Here is a 19,525-nt window from a genome sequence, read left to right as displayed (position 1 = left end):
GTTTAGACATAGTTTAGTAATTAGATCTAGTATGTAGACATATGTTAGCAATTAGATGTAGCATTTAGACATAGGTTCAGAATTAGATCTGTGATTTAAATATAGTTTAGCAATGGGATGTAGGTTTACAAAGAACTTAGCTAATATATGTAGGATTTAGAGATAGTAGATGCAGCGCGTTAGGACCTTTTTTATGTAGAGTAAATGTTGGACCATGTTTTTAATCAAATTTGCACTGTTAGATGCAGGTTTACATATGTTTTTTTTTTATGTTTAGTCAGAATAATGGTAGAGTTTTGTGTCGATCATTGGCAGGTATGTCGGATAAGTGATAGTTTATATTTTTTTTATGGGGACGGATGAATAATTTATGGTATGGAAGGGGTAGTGCTGATGGCTGTTGAGTCAATGGATAAGGGTATATCCAAACCTATGCAAAAGAGTGTCGGGTACTTGTACAAATAGTGGATACGGGGCTTTAAAATAGACCCCAAGGTTCAAGAGATGATCATTAGCATTGTGGAAGACCATATGAGTGATGGAGTGTACTGTGAGGTTTACCTACTTAGGGAAAACCATGTTTGGAGGAGGTATATGCATCATGCATGTAGTGGAAAGAGGATGACCACCTATGTTACTTGTGCAATGAAAGAATAAGCAGTGAGTTGGGGAGATGCCGGGTGGGGGAATGTTGAGGAGGAGGAAGGTGATGAGGCTGGAAAACTAGATGTTGGATAGTCATCGACTGTTCCGATTGAACCCACTGGTGAGGCAGACCAGGGGAACACATCCTTAGTCTAATTGAACAGATTGAGCGGGGTGATCTTGAGGCTAACAAAACTCCTAAGTATGATATGTAAGATGATGAGGATGATGATCCAGTCCCTGCATACTGGAACAATCCGAACTTTAACAACCTTATGGTGAATGAACGAAATCAAGTGTCGTGGGAGTATTCTTAGAATGAGGTGACCGAGGGGGCTAGATACCTTATAAGTCAGGACATGAAAGATGATGTGATTCAATGGGTGGCATCGCTTCGATGATAGTTTTCTGTTGTGAAGTCAAGCAAGAAGAAGTATGATGTGAAATGCGTGAAGAAGGGTTGCCCTTAGCGGGTGCACAACTTTAAGGGAAAGTGTGTTGACTATTGGGAGGCGTGAAATTGTGGTGGACCATAACTGCATGTTGGATGAACTTGATCTGAGCAACAGGAACCTGACCTCAGCTTTGTTGCAAATGTCATATATGCTCAGATTGTGAACAGCATGAACTATGAACCAGAGTCCATAATCTGGCAATTGAGGGGTAGTACCAGTGCACTATCAGCCACAATAAGGTCTGGAGGGCGAAGAGGAAGGCAATTGAGATAAGGTTCGAGACCTATGAAGCGTCATATTACAGCCATCTACGCTTGCTTCAAACCATTGCTCGAAGGAACCTGGGGACTTATTACGACTTCGATAAGTACCCATTGTTGTCTAAACCTGGCAAGTATGTCCTGAAGCATAGCTTTTGTGCCTTAGGAGTATGTATCAAAGCTTTCGAGTATTGTCGCACTATCCTCTGCATCAACGACACTTTCCTTATGGACATGTATAAGGGTTAGATAATGACTGCTATTGGCGTTGATGGGAACAACTAAGTATTACCGTTGGCCTTTGCATTAGTGGAGATGAGAACACCAGCAGTTGGTATTGGTTCTTGTACCATGTGAGGATGATAATTCTGGGTGGTCATCCAAACGTGTGTCTTATACATGAACAGCATGTAGGGATGCCAAAGGCTATTAGGATCCTTAGAATGGTACAGAGGATGGCATGATGGGTCATGTATGGTCAGATTTGCAGAGTAGGTGGTGCATGATGCATTTAGGTGCTAACTTCTTCTGGCAATTCAAGAGCAAGAACATCATGAACATGTTCAAGAGGTTGTGCGCCAGAACCAGCAAAGGAAGTTTGATGCCGTGTGAAAGACATTGGATGAGTTGGCCAAAAAACAAACATAGGAGCATGTACAGAGGCCAGTGAGGAGATTGAAGGATGAACCAGTAGCTCTTGACTCCCTACCAACAGATAATGAAGAAATGACAAGGAGGATCGATTCATCTACCAGGTCATTCAGCGAGTGGATTGAGATTGAGCCAAAAGAGAAGTGGGCTCTGCTCTACAATACAAATGAGGTCAGGTATGGCATCATGACTACAAATTTAGTAGAGGTGTACAACTAGGTGATGAAATGTGTGAGAGGCCTGCCGCTAGTCAATATTGTAGAGTTCATTCTTCAAGGAACCTTTAAGTATTTCATGGACCGTTATGCAATAGCTCAGCTGGCACTAAATGATGCTCATCTGATTTGTGGGACGAAAATCACTAAGTACATGGAAGACAAGATGGAAAAAGTGAAGATACACTAGGTGAAGCCCATGGGTACTGCACAGCCCAGATACAAACTTCTTTACAAGGACAAAGGCAGGAGTGGAGAAAGTATGAGAGAGTTATCCAGGAGTGCACCCTCTTCGATGACAAGTGCATTTGCAGTTGCTACAAGTCAATGCTACTGTACATGCTATGCTCACATGTGATTGTCATGTGTGCTATGACAGACATGAGGACTCGAAGGTATGTCTTGGACTACTTCAAGAAGGAAGATCTCTTCAGCACATGGAACCCTGAGGTATATGGTTTTAGTATTTATGGTTCTTTCACGAAGGACCCTGGGCTAGATTGTGTGTTCATCCCTACTCCGGACAAGATGAAGCGGAAGAAGGAACGACGTAGGACAACAAGGATATGTAATGATATGGATGAAGTAGAAGTCGATCATCACGTGAAATGGTGCAGCAAGTGCAACAGAACAGGGCACACTTACAAGAAATATATCATTGGTGTGTCAGGTACCAACTCATTGAAGCAGGTCCTTCCAGCTCAGCTGTAGATGGGAGATGTCCATGTGCTCGTCAATTGTCGGCTTCATCGACTCATTGAGTTTGATTCATGTTATAATTCATGGTATGATGAATATTCGTGTTCACAACATTGTAGTTTGCTATTGTATTAGAGTGACTGTTATTATATTCGATGTTGTAATGTGTTAAGTTGTTATTGTTATTTTCCTCGAATATGTTATGTCTAGTGGAATGTAAGTATGGGACTATGTTAATGTATTTGTGTACGCATTGAATACATCTTTTATTCATGTCATATGTTGCACTCTTACTTGTTACTTTATATTTGTTTTGCTTAAGAAAATCAAAATAATTTTCAAACTTGAAGGTATGGTGTACCTGAAGCTGCTTGACCCTCAGCTCGTTCTCAGACACCATTTCTACCTGACCGTTGTGCAGGCTGAGAAGCTCCCGCTACTATGAACTCGTGTGCCGGATGAGCTCATGAGGGTTGATGCTCACTGGCTCCTAAAAATAAGTAGCCAACACGTTGCTAGGGGCGCCGAGTTGGTTACGCCCTTCAGCTACGAAAGGGCCCTCCTCTTAGCCCTTGTGGACAGGTGGCATCCCAAGATGCACACCTTCAACTCTCGTGCGGCGAGATGGTGCTCACGCTTGAGGACGTCTCCCTGTTGCTAGGCCTAACTTGCATAGGTGACATAGTTGGCACGAGGAACGTGGACATGACGTGGCGCGGTGACTTCCTTGCATGGTTCTCCATCATTATCCGGAGGGACAGCCTGGCCCCCTTCAGGCCAATTCTGGGGTCAGAGAAGCACGGTTCGACGGAGGCCTTCCTCGTATAGTTTGTGGTATGCCATTCGTGTAATCTTCTTTCATGTCGTTCATGTTACTAACCGATGAACTTATTTTTTGGGATTTCGTAAATGACATGCAGACAACACCCACCAACATGCAGGCGATGATGACGTCTCCCATCACTTGAAGGTGTACTTGTTGTGGTTATTCGGTGGGATCATATTCACCGAGACCCACGATAACTCGATCTCGTGGAGCATGATCCCCTACGCCAGAGAGATTACGAATGTTGGTCCTAAGGAGGTCCCCAAGTACAGCTAGGGTTTAGCTATGCTAGTTGCTACAGGGGGCTGTGCGACGCAGGCACGAAGGTCAATCTGAACACGATCTTCACCGGGTGTCATCTATTGCTGCAGTTGTGGTCGTACAAGAGGTTCACCATCAACTGGCCCGTTGTCGACCATACCACGTACCAATTTCTGGCATACGACATCAATGGGCTGACCACGGGCTCTTTGTGGTGCCGACGTCAGGTAGGAACTACTGAGTCTGCACTTATTCATTAAATCCTTCTATTAGTATGTTCGTCTAACTCGGTTTTATTGCACAACGGACTTGGTCAAGTGTGCAGAGCCACCACATGTACCTGGACTTCATTCACCAGTTCGACGAGCTAACGGTGAATGACATCAAGTGGAGATAATACATCTACGAGGAGGTACAGATATGCACCCCCCCTTGGACTTTCTGTCATGTGTACATGGGACCAGAAGTACTGGCTGACGTGAAACGCCCTTGTCTTCGACGTCTACATCGAGAAGTACTCCCCGCATCGTGTGATGCGGCAATTCGGGCGATTCAAAGTGTTCCCACTCCCACCCACTAGGATGGTGCTGAGTAACATCCATAGGTGCGTATGGTTCAATTACCTCTTCAACTTCATCATTGTCAAACCATATGTCATGTGCTTATATTTATGCAGGTTGATGCGCAAGGGGGCACATACCAAGAGCATGTTCGCATCACGTGTGCAAACATGGGTCTTGAAATGGGACAATGATGTCAAGGGCATCGTGGACAAGGACCGCTGACACTTAGACAATGCTCACACCGAGTTTCTGGCTTGGTTCGTGACTCGCACATGGATCCAGGTCATGTACACACCAATCGAGACTCCGTGCACGACACGTACCCGGTACACACAAACTAGGCGCATTCACTAGAGGTACGTACAGCATTACACGACTTGTCTTTATTATAATTTTATGTTACAAAATTTTTATCTAATCCAATTTAACTTCTATTTGTAGAAGGACATAATGAACCAGATAGGGGTTGAGGCACAGATGAACCATGAGCGGTTGGACAGTGGCCTCGACATCTCTAAGAGTCAGTTGAGTGTGGCGTTCAGTTGGATCTACAAGTAGGTCTAAAAGGTGATCAAGATCGCCAGCTACAGGTCCTCCATAGATGTTTCGACAGGACCACGAACGACGGCTCCTCTTCCTTCATGCCCCTCGGCTACGTTCACCACCTCATCGCATGCACCGGTACATCCGACGTACACCGCCGAGCACTTGAGGCCGTCATTCACCCCATATGTTGAACCCTATTGCAGCGTTGGTTTGACAAGGCAGTCCTTCAGTGTTGGTGGTGATCCGCACTACAACGGTGGCTCGGTGAGACACTCTTTCTTCAGCACCATTGACCCCCACTATGGTACCGTAGCATTGAGGACAGCGTTCACTAGTGCTGGTGACCACTACTGTGGCAATAGTGGGTCAAGGTAGCCTTCCATCGCAGACTCGAGTCCTTCCTCTTCTTGCATCCCTACCTCAGGTACAACAACCACTTCATGACTAAGTAATTGTTACATATGTCAGCCTTTATTGATGTTAACTTGTTTTCTTCATTCTTCCATATGCAAAGATCGAGGATCTCAGGAACATAGATGCACAGGCCAGCTACATGGAGCAGCTAATCAAGGATGGTACTCAGATCCAGCTACAACTACATCTTCGGCCACATGGACAAGATTGGTGCTTCGCATCTACCTAACGCTCCAGTGACAGGTACATAGCCTAGCTAGGAGGACTACATGATGCCATCGCCCGCTGGATGACCTGCGCGACTGATCATTCCACCCGAACCGCTGATGTACTCAGCTAACCACATTAGATCACAAAGGCGCAGGGTTCCATGGCTGAGTGAGACTAGGGGGTCATCCCCAAGAGTGGCTGATTTTAGGATATTGTAGCGATGTATTTTCTATGACTTTGTAGTACCTTATTGATCTATGTTCATGCTACTATCTTATTGTCAGTGTTATATTATCTTCCATGTACTATGTTTGTATTTGTGATGTTGTTTGGACCATAGAGTCATACCCCGATCATTCCATAATAAACATTACAAACATGTCAACCTAAGTTACAATGACATGTACGATACACCTAATGGCGTACCGGAGTTTTGCCTACCATGCCTTAGGAAATGTAAACACGTCAAAGGTACGCTACACAAATCACAACAACATCCTAACGGTTGTTCTAATTGTATTCACATAGAGTGAACTGTGAGGAGCCTCTTGAGTCCCAATATGCTCCACCACCATATTGCACTAGCAAAGGAGTAGGAGGTACGGTCGTTTGGTGGCACGAGCAGGGGCACCATGGATTGATGCATATAGTAGAGTCCTCAAGGTGTATTACAGGAGGACATGGCATAGCATCCACCTCCCCCTGTAAGTCAAAGATGTGGTCTCACAGGTGGTGAATGTAATCTTGGATATGCTGCAGAACAGTAGGATTGATCCATCTCATGTATTGATAGTTGTCGGGGTCGTCGTCTGAGGCCTGCAGAAATGTGGAGGTCACATTCTACATTGGTTTAAAAAATATGATATTGATGTTCAAGCTGATATAGTTTTCACCCTCCTGAGAGGACATCGAAAAAATTGACGCTCTCCATGAATGCTCCCATCGTGCATCTGGATGACACAGTCGTAGCCATGGAAGCACTTCGGTCATGCCTCATTTAGGTGGCCATAAATCCTTAGGTGACTTGGAGGATGAAAACCACTATTATCCTTCAAATAGAAGTTGTGGAGAGGTTCGTTGTACTCTGTTGGACCAAACGAACCCTCCCATCTCATCGTCGGCTGCCCCACCCCCCTTCTTCCTCAGCTCCTCCCACCCTTAGCCTCCATTGACCGCTATGGGTTCAGTTTTGAGATACATGAGCCTTTTATAGATACGTGGTACCAACGTAGCTCCTTTTACCACGCTGTAATTCTTTGTGCTACCCCAAATAGGAATTGCCTTTTCGTTCAAAAGGACTTGGCATAAATGTGCTTACTTGGGATATCCTAGACATATCTATGAGCAAGACGACACATAACTTGAGGCATCATGTCCTAAACTGGCATACCTAAAGTCCAATCGGCTAGGGTCAGCCAGCAACTTGCTCGATCAGCCAAATAATCGGATGACAATAACAATCACAACTCGTGGATGGTGCAGAAGAGTTTATCCTTTTGCTTACTGTCCTAAACTTCACCTTGATCGCGACATGTAAAAACCGTGCTGGTGGCGTGGAGCAGCAGGTTGCGAAGATTTCAGTGCACGAGACATAACCAACACCTTGTGGCACGAGCTGACAATAGCCATGCCCATGCACCACCTGTGGAACTCCCTCTAGATTAGAGGAAGAAGGACTTTGTACATTATATATGGCCACCAACACGACGGATGCGCCGACATGCTGGGTTGGTAGTCTGCACACTGTTAGGGTATGTACAATACAAAGATTCTTATAGAGACGCTTAAAGAGAGAATAAATGGCCCGTCGTCAGAAGCATGTGTTAGAGCTCTAACCTCCAACGGGAGCAACTATTTTATAGACGTTTAAATAGTTTGATACGGTGCTCGCTCTGCACGATCGCATTGGGTCAAAAGCATCGGACGCCTGGTGGAGCAACGATCCCGCCAGTGAGCGCCCGCACTCGCACGTGTTGGCCTCCACGGTGGCAAGTAATATGCATAACTACTGATAAGCACCTTGGCATGTAAGGTCATGTACAATAAAAGTGCTCTTATAAAAATGCTAAAGAGAGAATGCATGCTACGTCATCATGCTTGTCTGTGTAAGAGCTCCAATGTATAATGTGAATAACTAATTTATCGGCGCTTAATTAAATTCTTAGGGCTAAGTGCCCACTTAAGCATCCTCGTATCCCAACGCAGAGACTCTTGATAGTTTTTTTGCCTGCTCCTATTGCCTTCCTCACACGGTCAAACACCATTTTTTTAGTTAGCCTGTAGCGCCCGACTCCACAGGGACGCTCCAAGCATCAGACGCCTTATCAAGTAGCGTTTTTACCCACGAGCGCTCACTCTCTCGTGATGAGATCCACCATGACAAACAAAACACGTAACGGACGTAAGCGCCCTGCCAACTCACGGCGTTGTCCATAGCCTAAGTGTGTTGTACATGGCATTAGGCGTTGCATGCCTGCGGCTGGGCCGGCCGGCCGTTCGTTCCTTGAGCCGAGCGCATGAGGGGTCCTGTTATATAGGAAAAAGTTTGTATTGCCTTCCTCCTATTGCTTGAGTCTGTTGTCCCTCTAAACTACAAAATTAGATATCTTACATCCGCTAACTATTCAAATCGCACAATTTACCTTCTTAATTGGTTTTAATGGTCGTTTCGTCCTACGTGGTGACAACTCAGTCTGCCATGTTAGCAGCGTTTCGCTGATATGGCATAAAAAAATTAAAATCACAAAAAATTTCTAAAAATACTAGAGACAATTATAAGATCTTCTGTGAAAAAAATTCAAAAATAATGTCCTTTGCATCATATTTCATAGCGAGGAAGCTTTAAAAAAAGGAAAAAGTGTGCTTAAAGTGTGCAGCTCATTTATTAACTCACATCAAGAAAAATATTAACATGCAAACACGTATTTTTTTATATAGGGTGTATCTTAAGAGGATCTATAAAATTATTTTCACTTCATTTAGAGTTTTATTAATTTCTCTATGATTTTTACAAAGTTCACAAGCATAAAATGAACATGTTAAGAAAAAACACTGTAATTAACTTTTTCGTGTCTATCATTATTTTTCCTACATAAATAATTGTTTAAGTAAACTAATAAAAGTTTTTTCATTAATTTTGGGGTGTCATGGATTAGTTATAAATTAATCTTGTTGCAACACATTTACTAAATCATGCATGTTACAATAACTATTTCATAATTATGTATTTTTATAAGATAGAGGATCGTGTAATAAGACTAAAAAATCGGTTTCATGATTTTTTGGCTTAGAAAATAATTAACTATGCATTTAAATAGATTTAGCAAATAAATTTTCACATAGAAAATATACAGCTTTTTCATGAGTATAAATACTTTTATCATGTAGATCATGTTACAAAGAAAAAAAATTGTTTCACTTAATTTGAAGCGCAAATGAATTTAAGGAAACCAAAAAAACCAACGTGTTCACTTTATAAGAAGAGGGTCATGTAATAAGACTAAAAACTTGGTTTCATGATTTTTGGATTAGCAAATATTTAACTATGCACTTAACTAGGTTTAGCAAATAAATTTTCTCACAGAAAATATACAACTTTTTCGTGAGTATAAATATTTTTATCATGTAGATTATGTTACAAGGAAATCAATAAAATTTATTTCACTTAATTTGAAGCTCAGATGATCTAGTTATCAATTTTATAAGTAAACCAACAAAACCAGCATGTTCAATTTATGCTTGTGAACTTTGTAAAAATCATGGAGAAATTAATAGAATTATAAATGAAATGAAACTAAGTTTATAGATCCTCTTAAGTTCACCTTACATATAAAAATATGTGTTTACATGTTAATATTTTCCTTCACGTGAGTAAATAAATGAGTTGCACCCTTTTTAAAGGATGTTTTTTTTTTTTTCCAAGCTTCCTCTCCATGAGATATGATGTAAATGATATTATTCTTTTTTTTACAGAAGGCCTTAAAATTATTTCTAGTATTTTTAGAAATTGTTATGATTTTTTTATTTTTATGCCATGTTAGCAAAACACGACCAATAAGGCTGAGTTGTCGCGATGTAGAATGAAACCACCATCAAAATTAGTTAATATGGTAAATTGCACTACTTTGAATAGTTGGAGGAGGTGGGATATCTGGTTTTACGGTTCGTGGGGAGGGGCAAATAGACTCGAGCAATAGTTGAGGGAGACAGTATAGATTTGTTTTCTTAATTTTTTCTTTAAACTTTTTGGAAAATCTGTTGAGTTCAACTTTTTTTTGTTTCCTAAAATTCCCTTTCTCCCCACTTCCTCGTTTCACCCCCGCGTCGACACGAGGGTGACCAAGCCCTGTTGTCAAACACCCCCATAATCAAGGTTGGCTTGGCCACTGCCGCCTCTATCGGTCGACGATGGCCGCAAAAGCGGTGGTGACCAGTGGTTGGCGTCAAGCGGCTGCGTCCGTGTGGTTCCTTTCCATTCTCGATCGCCCCACTTTCTCCTCTTTGTCCCCTGTTGGTAGTCGATCGGATCTGCGTGCGTGATGGCAGGATCCACAAGCTGCGGGTTCGATCCGTGAGGTGATGGCCAGTTCCAATTGGATTTGGTGTCAGCAACGGCGTGAAGGACACTCAAAGCTCCTAGGGGTACGGTGGGCTGCTCCGAAGCCCTCACACGTCGGTGGACTGCTGACAGCCAAATCGGATGCCTCCTCGCATGGATCTGGAGCCTACGGCCCTGTGTAGTCACCCTCGTGCTCTTCTCACGCCAGATCTAGGAACTTAGTCGTGTGCAGCGCGGCTAATGAGGCGGCAACAGCACAGCAATGGCACGGGCAGCATGGCGAGGGCCATCTCTGTGGCGATGTCATGCTCGTCCGGTCAGGTACCGGCTCAACACTGGCATGGAATGGTGGTGCACAGTCTGCAGGGTGTGTGCGTCAGCCACCAGTGCTCGTCGCTGTTGTTGACGGCGTTAATGAGATTCTCCTGGCCTCGTGGCACTCAACTTGTCACGACGTCCCAAGGCTAATTGGGCTCCACCCCTTGCCAATATGTCTTCTACCTCTAGATCCGTCCTGTGGGGAGCCCAATGGCTGCTGGTGGTGGGCGGCGCATGTGCATTGTATCGGTCGCTGCTCCTTTGGCGGAGGGGCCTCAATGGTGGCATCTATTCTCGTCGTCGCCAATGAAGAAGGCCCTGAGGCGCCCTTGTTGCTACGCTGTCACCGCACCCCACTGTGTTCCAAACCTCACTATAACATCCTAAGTTTTAGCATACTAATTAATTGCAAAGTTCACTCCAAATTAAAACTTTTGAGATTAATTAAGCCAACAAAAATCAAGGAAAAATACATATTCAAATATATTAAGTTGACTAGGTATTCCAAAATGTACTAGATTTATTTACAAAAGTAGTCCCTGCATTAAGTTGATTGGTGTGCTTGGTTTATTGTTCTTATGGTTCTTTGAGTGGAGGTTTGAATTTGAATGTCTCTCAAGTTTGAATCTACTCTTAGTCCATTCAGCTCAAATCGAGTTAAATTCATATTCTTTGAATTCAAATCCTCTCTCAAATCGCAAGTCCAATCGAAGTCATAATTCATATATACGTATTTACATGTATATCATGTATAAAGTCAAATCTAAATTCAAATATCTCTTTTAAATTATCCAAAAAAAATCCCCTTTCCCTTTTCTTTTTCTTCCCTAGGCTAAATCTCCCTCTTTGCGTAGCCCAACCTGCGGCCTAGCCGGCCCAGCTTCTTTTCCATCTTCACTCTCCCGTGTGTGGGTCGCAGACGCACCGTCGGCCTAACTTCGCCCGCGCGCGCCAACCCACTCGCTCGCGCCCGGGCGAGCGTCGTGTCATCCACGCGTCGCCCATCTGACGGCCCGTCACCACACATTCTCCCTCGCCAACTCAACACCACCGCGTTGTCCATCTCGCCACTGCAGCGGTCGGCACATTCAATGCACCGGCGACTTTCTCGCCATCCCTCCACGCCCTCGCTCTCTCTCCCCTGTCTCTGCTCTCTCTGTGCACAGCCGAGCCGCCTAACAGCGCAATGAGGCCATGCCACGGGAATTAAGGTGGGCGCCACCCCGCCACTTCACCGCCGCACTGCTCGCCGATGACCATGCAACATCACGGATTCTGCACCGCCTCTGTGCTCATCCCCCTCCCTCTATAAATAGAGCAGCCTGGTCTCTCTCTCTCTCTCTCTCTCTCTCTCTCTCTCTCTCTCTCTCTCTCTCTCTCTCTCTATGTGTGTGTGTGTGTGTGTGTGTGTGTGTTTCACCACTTCGCCGCTGCCATCGTACCACCACCATCGCCATTGCTCGCCACTGCAGCTCGTCGTCGCTGATCTGTCACCCATGTGCTACTGAGGAGTACCAGGGGGTCGCCACCATCCCTATGCCGCCCTCCATTGCCAATAGCCCGATAGAAACGTGCCCACGCCAGATACCAAGCAACTCCGTCGCCGCCGCATTGACGCATCGACGCCCGCCGCTCTGCCCATCAGCATTTTTGAGCTCGGTGAGCATCCCCATCCCCTCGCGCACCCTCCTCGCTAGCTTGTTGTCATCCTAGTGCCCTCCCTTCCCCTAGTGCCATGCAGCCACGAGGTTTTCCACGCCACCGTGCGATTGCTCGCTGTCAGTGACCTCCTATCCCCCTAATGAGCCGGCCTCGATGTCGTGTTGCTGTGTAGCAGCCATAGACATAGGTCATGGGTATTAATCGCATGCGGTTAGTGCTTATCCATAGCCTCGACTATGCTCAGCCGCCTAGCTCCACTCCGGCTACCATATGACATCCTTTTAGTCATGGCCCGTCGTCGATAAGCCCCAACCAAGTTTGCCATCACGTGTAGAAGCCCGGTGACCTTTTACCTTCGTGAATCCCATCAAGAGCACGATTCTGGTGAGATCAGCGTCACAACTCCACTGCGATTACTCGTCATCCGCCAACTCACCTTTGTGCAAGCACGCGTGTGGCTGGGCCTGTCACGCGCTGTGCAGCCGACTGAGCAGGCTGTTGCTCATCCCGGTAGCGGTCGGCCAGCCAACCCAACCCAACCACCCCAAAGGTCGTGCCCCAGTGGGTTGGCCCAGCTCTGTAGCTCGCTAAACTGGCCAGCCTGACCCGAGTGGACCGAGTATTGTGCAGCCTAATACTGTATAGCCTAAGCCTAAGCCTAACCCAGTCCAAGCCCATTTCGACCCAATCCCAGACACTATGCATGTGGGCCCAGGTTACATTTCATGTGGGTCCCACCCATAAATAGTGTCATTTTGTATTTTCTTGATTTTAATTAGATTAATCTTTCGGAGTCATAACTTTGTCGTTCTGGCTCCAATTTCGGTGATTCTTTGGCCGAAATTAATCTAAATTCTAGATCTATCTATCTATCATAGTGTGATATCCATTAGGGCTCATTTGGCTTGGAATTTGGTGTTATTTTATTCTTCTCAAGTATAGCTCATTAATGATTGTAGTCACAATTACAGAACCGCATGAATTCTGCGAGTGCTGCGAAGGAAGCGTCACGAGTGAGGAAAATCCTGACTACAACCAAGATCTTGAAGAAAACCTCAAAGAAAGCAAGTTCTATCTCATTGATCGTTTTGAACCTATGTTTTCAGATAATTCACATGATCAACTAAAATTTGACTTATTATCGCATGTGTTACGTATCGCGCTTTTGCAAACTACTTGTGTTAGTTAGTCCTATCAAACACTTACCATGCCTTAAATATTATGATCCAGATTACATATCACCCTAGGAATTACCTATCGCTATCTATATTAACGTTGGATGACGCATTGACATCTAGCATGCATAGGATTGAATGCATCTCCTTGGAGACGTCATCTTTAAAATACATCTCTTAGGAAATAACAATTTACTAGTATCAATGTTAACTCATATACCACGAATTATGGATGATTGTGAATTCCGTTATGGTTGTGAAATCCTTGATGTTGTGTAGGATATGGAGGGTGATGTGTAAAAATGAGTGAAAACTGTTTTGGCGTGGGCAGGTAGAGTGGTCATTCGGAGAGGATGCTCTTTGAGGCTAGAGTTACCTAGTGGTATTCATTGCCAATGAAGATGTCTGGTCCGGTCGTTTAAGGACCGAGTCATTGCGTCATCTGGCCTAGTCACTCCGTGCAATCATATTTACTGAATGGGCAGGACTTGACTTCTCCTTCGCCGGACTGAGTTGGACATTATACTAGGAGGTTGAGGAGCAGCGAGGAGTCAAGTGACCATTTGTCCCTCTATATGAATGTTTCAAGAGATGGCATAACCAATCTAGTGTTTAGTCCAAGGACTCGATTACTTAGGGTATCTCATAGAAAAACCCGGAAGAAAAGGTGATTAGAGTGTCTCGGTATGATTCGCTCCTCTGGATTCAGAGGTTATACACTGTACCCACGCAATATGCATAGGAGGTACAAAATAATTGTAGTGAGTTGTTTCAATGAAGTTGGCACACTTACTAAACAACATCCTAATTATGTTTTGGCTACTTCATTAAACCAAGATCTGAAATCACACTGTGAGGAACCATCCAAACAATATTCTAATTAATCATTAAGTTGATTATTTACATAATCATGACTATAATGATTAATCAGAATACCGTCCTAGTAGTCTTGACATGTGTTTTATGGTCAAGATCAGAACACATATCTTTTCAACATAAAACATCACAACAAAGCTTAAGAAAGGACGAGTAATTAACATTATATTACAAATTCTTAAGCATCCAATCATTTACAACAATTTACATCAAAAGAGATAAGCTACGTAGTGGAAGAATTAAAACCTAATAACTACAAAAAGACCAGTGGAGCCATATGCCCTTTGGCTCCACCCAGAACCTCGCCACACAAGTAGACGGCACTACTTTTGCCACCGCCGGCATCGGCAGACATGAAGTAGCCAAAAGCTAACCTTTCCTCGCCTACAACCTGGAAGAGTGGCATAAGTACGAAGGTACTCTCAAGACTTAATCCATATACGGTACATATAATAACCCGACTCCAAGGATTATGCATTTGGGTATTTAGCAAGAATAGGCCACAAGGTTAAGTAATTTCATATATGGTAGCAAACTTAAGACCTATGTGTGAGCACCTATACTTAACCAAACAATCCCTTTCTTTTTCGGTAAACATCAAATGAAACATAAATGTAACTGGAAACATAATATATATATATATATATATATATATATGAAAACAGAACCATCTCAACCACAACCCAACGTACCAAACCATTACCCCTTATTCGTGACTCTACGACCGATGCGCATGGACTGAAGCATGCTCATAACCGAGAGTACAGCAATTCAAATTGATTTTACACCCTGCAGGAGAGTACTCCTAAACCCACATGAAACGAGACCACCGACCAGACAACCCGTCAATTGCGAGTGATGATTCATGTATCAACTGTTCAGGTACACACCCCGAACCTTTGTTCCCATGTCGAGTAATGCGGAGGCCATCTAGATCTCGTGCGTACCATGACTTACCGGCAATCTCAAGCACCCCTAACAGCATTCCCGCTCACATCTCGACGCATAGGTCAAATGAATGCGGTGACTTACGGTACTTGGCTTACCCATCCCATATCCAGGTATGTGGTAAGTACGAAAAAGTGCTAAAGTCAACGACACCGACAGACGGTGCTTAACCCATGCAAGTGGTCTATGGCATCCGGCTCCTCTCCCGAACTACCCCTAGCACCGCCTACATCTAGTATCATCCTCACATCTCAATATCATCATTGTATTTGTGAACAATAAATAATTTCTAAGCTCGCGAACAATGGTTGGACCATTGCTCGACTTCTACCGATGACCTATGCATGGCTAAGCATATCGAATAGACTTGTAATTATATATTAACAATGTTATCAAGTCTACAAGGATATGGATAAACAATAAGTCAAGGTAGAGGTAATGCAATCAACATAGGTTCTACCTATATAAGCCCGACATCGAGTCACTGAACATGCAACCATATTAAGCAGTAATTTATCAATTTAGACTTCATTTGGTTTGAACCAAAGGGTGCAATATGCTTAGATGCTTGCCTTGTTGCTTTTTTTTTCAATTCGGGAATCAAACGTCAAACTCCTTCACAAAAACTCGTTATACTCCGGTTCGATGATCACTAAAGAAAAGAATGTATCGGAATAACCATATGATGAAATACCATAAAATATGCTTTATAATGCATGAAAACATTTTTCCTAGTTAGAACGAGTCATAAGAAGAATAGCAAAATTAGTTTCACCAATTTTGGAATTGTGAGAATTAATGGTGAATTAATGAAGTCTTAACCTCTCCTCCCCCTCTCCTTTTTCTCTTGGCCGGTTGGGAGAGCAAGAGAGAAAGAGAGAGCACAGGTGGGAGAGAGAGAGGGAGTGGGTGGGTGGGGTGAGAGAGAGGGCTGCTGGTGGGAGTCGGAGAGAGTGGGTGAGGCGATGGGGCTAGCTAGGTGGGCCCCATGTGTTAGAGAAACTAATCCGTTTTAGCTGTGAATTATATTCTCTCTCCCGAATTACTTTCTCTCAACTGATTGACTCTAAATGAAATCCTCTAGCGTTCCAAAACAAAATTACACAAAATTAAACATAATGCTTAAGAAGCATGATTATGCTCAATTACTTGATTACTGTTTCGAGACGTGACATGTGAGGACCCGACCAAACAATATTCGAACTAATCATCAGGCGGATCATTGACATAATCACAACCACGATGATTAATCAAAATACCGCTCCGGCAGTCCCGACACATGTTTTGTGCCCAAGGATCGGAACGCATGCCTTCCAACATATTCATCACAACATAGTTTAATAAAGAGAAGGTAATTAAACATTTATATTACAAGTCTTTAAACATGCAGCTGTTTCCACAATTTACAACAAAAACGAAACAACAACTACGCAGCGAAAGATAAACCTATACAACAAAAGCAAACGGCGCCACATGCCATTAGGCACCATCCCAAAAGTACCAAGTTCGGAGTAGAGTGTGCTACTCTGCTCGCCATCCTGATCGGCAGGCACAAAGTAGCCGAACACTGCCTCTTCCTCACCGACCTGTGAAACTGCAACAACTTAAGGGCAGCACCCTGAGTACGAAGGTACTCGCAAGTCTTACACGGTATGGGTATATATATTCCCGACTCTAAAAATCATCCATTAAGCTGGTAGAAAGAATTAAACATGGTTAAGTTAATTAAGTGGTAAGCATCCTAGACATAAGTGTGAGCAACTAACTTAACCAACTTATATGAAACTACCCTGCCATAACCAACAACTGACCATATGTAAAAGTAATAACAAGTATATCAATGTGAACAAGTGCCAACTCGAACCACCAACCATCATACCCAGACCAAAATCACATGCCCAACCATCAGCCTCATGCCATCATCCACAAACCATAATGAGAACTCTACGACCGGGTGCAGATAAGCGATAGACATGCTCATAACCGAGAGCACGGCAGTTCAAACTATTTATACACCCTGCAGGGGATACTCCTGGACCCACACGACACGAGGACCATACGGGTTGTGCCACCCGCTAAAGTGCACACAAGGGGGTACCCATGACAACCTTTCCCAACCAGCCCCAACCTTGTGGGGCATGCATCGCTCGGCGCGGTGATACTAGAACTACTCCTGGAGTAAACTAGTACCGCTTACAAGTCCGCCCGCTCACACCGTCGATGTTCACTCCAACAAAGCCGTAGCTGCGAAGGTATTCGGCTCACCTTACCATTAGATCGGCATGTGGTGAGTAAGGTAAGTGCTAAAGCCGACTACTCCGACGATCGGCCTTAAACGATGCAAGCGGTCTATGGTGCTCGGGTTTCCTCTCCCAACCTGCCCCCTGGGACTTTCCACCGAGGCAGACGACACCCCTAACACCGCCCACATCTCGTCTCATACTCACCACTCACCAACTATACCATCACCAATAACATGTAATTGTAAACAGTAGTAGATCATATCCTCGCGAACAACGGAGAACGCCGTCGTTCGACTTCTACCGAAATACCTAAGCATTGCTAAGCATAGCGAAGACCTTTAGACATCAATATCACCTCTAGGCTTCAAGAAACATACATGAACTCGTGACCAAGGTAGAAGAATGCAACGGCATAGGTTCTACCCAAAGGTACCCAACACATGCATACATACATAAGCATAGATAACACTTTAGACTTTCAAGTTAATACGGTGCAATATGATAGATGCTTACCTTGCTGCCCTGGATCAGAAAGATACGGCGCGACGGGATCACCTTCGGCCTCCGGAATCAACTAATCGGCGGTCAATATAAGGCATACACGCGTGCAATGCCACGAGTATGAATAAAGTGCAACAATGAATGCCTCAATATGCACAAGAAGAAATGCCATAAAAATATGTTTTACAATGCATGAAAATATTTTTCCTAGCTATAACAAGTCATAAGAAAACTAGCAAAATTGGATTCACCACTTGTGAAGAATTATCGGTGAATTAATGAAGCTTTAACATAATTAATTAATCTTAGAAATTTAATTCAACATTTAATGGCTGGGGATATCTTTTAATAGATAGATTAGTTTATTATGAAACCAACAAAATTGGTTTCATAATTTTTGGAGTTATAAAGAATTTATTATGAATTTTACAAGTTTCAACCAACAGAAAATTGTGCTGAAACAACTGACAGCGGTCAGACCGTAGGCATATGGGTGATCAGACCGCCTGTGTACAGGGGGTTTTGGCCCCTGACGGCCTGAGCTGGCGGTCAGACCGTTGCATACAGCCAGGAAAACTTGGCGAGCTCGCCGGCGATGATTCCTGCGAAAACTTCGAAAACGGTCTAGACTAAAATAACTCTAGGACATATATGAACGTTTCACGCGGACGTTTGGACGAAATCTGTGGCCCAAACATGTAGAACCCATAAAGTATATCTATAACTAGAAAAGTGGGGTTTCGTGGTGAAAAACTAGATGCCGACGATTCGACCGACGAAAATATGGAAAGAGGGTATCGGGATGTTCACCTTGTCATTGGCGAACTTTCTAGTGGATCACTTCTCCACCGGAAAGCTCCAAACTCCGGATCCGGCTTCCGGAAGGTGGGCGTGCCTAGGGGAAGAAAACGGTGAATACCGTCTCGAATCTTTCGAAACGGCGAAAACCAAATTGATGGATAAGTAGCTCTTGAGCGTGTGGTCGTGTGGGTACCACACACGTACCTCGGCTTCGCTTGTAGTGGCGGGAACCAAGGGGGAAAGGGAGAGCTTGAGAGAGTGAGTGAGAGGGAGAGTGAGCACGTGTGGGGAGAGAGAGAGGGGCTGTTACCCATTTGAGAGAGAGAGTGAGGGATATTTCCCTCATGTGGGCCCCACAAGTTAAAGAAAAAGTCCGATTTTGCTTCTAATTTAATTCTCTCTCCAATTTCCTTTTCTCCCATCTCATTAATCCAAATCGAGGTGCGGTAGAGCTCCAAAAACTCCAAAAATTTATGTCGTGGTTTAAATCCTTAGGAGATCCTAATCGCGAATTCGCAATGCAAATTTCAATCTGGAAATCAAAAGCGATCCAGATTCAAATATGAAGCTAATGATGCATGTTTAATACTAAACATGCAATTACGGATTTCGGGGCATGACATGACAATAGGGCTTGCTGAGTACCTTTCTTACTCACTCTTGCTGTCATTCAGATGAGGAAGCTGATGCCGACTTCG

This window comes from Phragmites australis, chromosome 16, assembly GCF_958298935.1.
Source record: "Phragmites australis chromosome 16, lpPhrAust1.1, whole genome shotgun sequence".
NCBI lineage: Eukaryota > Viridiplantae > Streptophyta > Magnoliopsida > Poales > Poaceae > Phragmites > Phragmites australis.
The sequence above is the reverse complement of the archived record's forward strand: the minus strand, read 5'-3'. Positions refer to the sequence as shown.